The 695-nt window shown below is 40.4% G+C and overlaps 1 non-coding gene across 1 annotated transcript; it reads right to left on the reverse strand.

Annotated features, from left to right (window-relative positions):
* Window positions 1-225: 225 nt before the first annotated feature.
* TRNAA-UGC (transfer RNA alanine (anticodon UGC)) lies at window positions 226-298 on the reverse strand. Its single transcript has one exon. It is a non-coding gene; the product is annotated as a tRNA-Ala (tRNA).
* Between the last annotated feature and the right edge of the window lie 397 nt (window positions 299-695).

Consider the following 695-nt stretch of genomic DNA (forward strand, 5'->3'; position numbering starts at 1 on the left):
TCATATGACTACTTCTGGCTAGTGAATTATGAGCAGAAGTGACACTTACCAATTTCTGGCCAAAACATTTCATTTCAGGTTCAAGACCATCCAATGTTCTCTTCCCCACCACAGTGATTGTGAAAGCATGTACTGAGCTGGATGTACCACAGAATTGAAACATCCTGCACTGCTCTTTTTTTGTTTTGTTTTTTTGACTGCACCGCGCAGCATGTGGGATCTTAGTTCCCCAACCAGGGATCGAACCTGTGACCCCTGCAGTGCAAGCACGGAGTCCTAACCACTGGACCACCAGGGAATTCCCCACCCTTAATTGCTAATCCAACAAGAAGAGGACAGCTGCCCTAGAGCATTTCTGAGATTCACAGTAGACTTTGCATGAGCGAAAAATAAGCTTTGCTGTGTTAAGCCACAGAGATTTGGGTGTTATTTGTTACTGTAGCAAAAGCTATCCTAGCCTCACTTATGTAATATATAAACAAAACATAATACTTGAATAATCTAAGTAATACACTCATAGTTTCAATTCTATATATTACACTTTTTTAAATGTTACATGTGACCCACTAAATTGATTTCATGACTTGCAAACAGGTCACCACTCATAGTATGAAAAACATTTTTGAAGAGTGGTCTGGGCCAGACAGCATCACAAATCATATTTCACACCAAGCCCAAGAGTTTGAACTCTATCC

The sequence above is a fragment of the Lagenorhynchus albirostris genome, chromosome 1 (assembly GCF_949774975.1).
Source record: "Lagenorhynchus albirostris chromosome 1, mLagAlb1.1, whole genome shotgun sequence".
NCBI lineage: Eukaryota > Metazoa > Chordata > Mammalia > Artiodactyla > Delphinidae > Lagenorhynchus > Lagenorhynchus albirostris.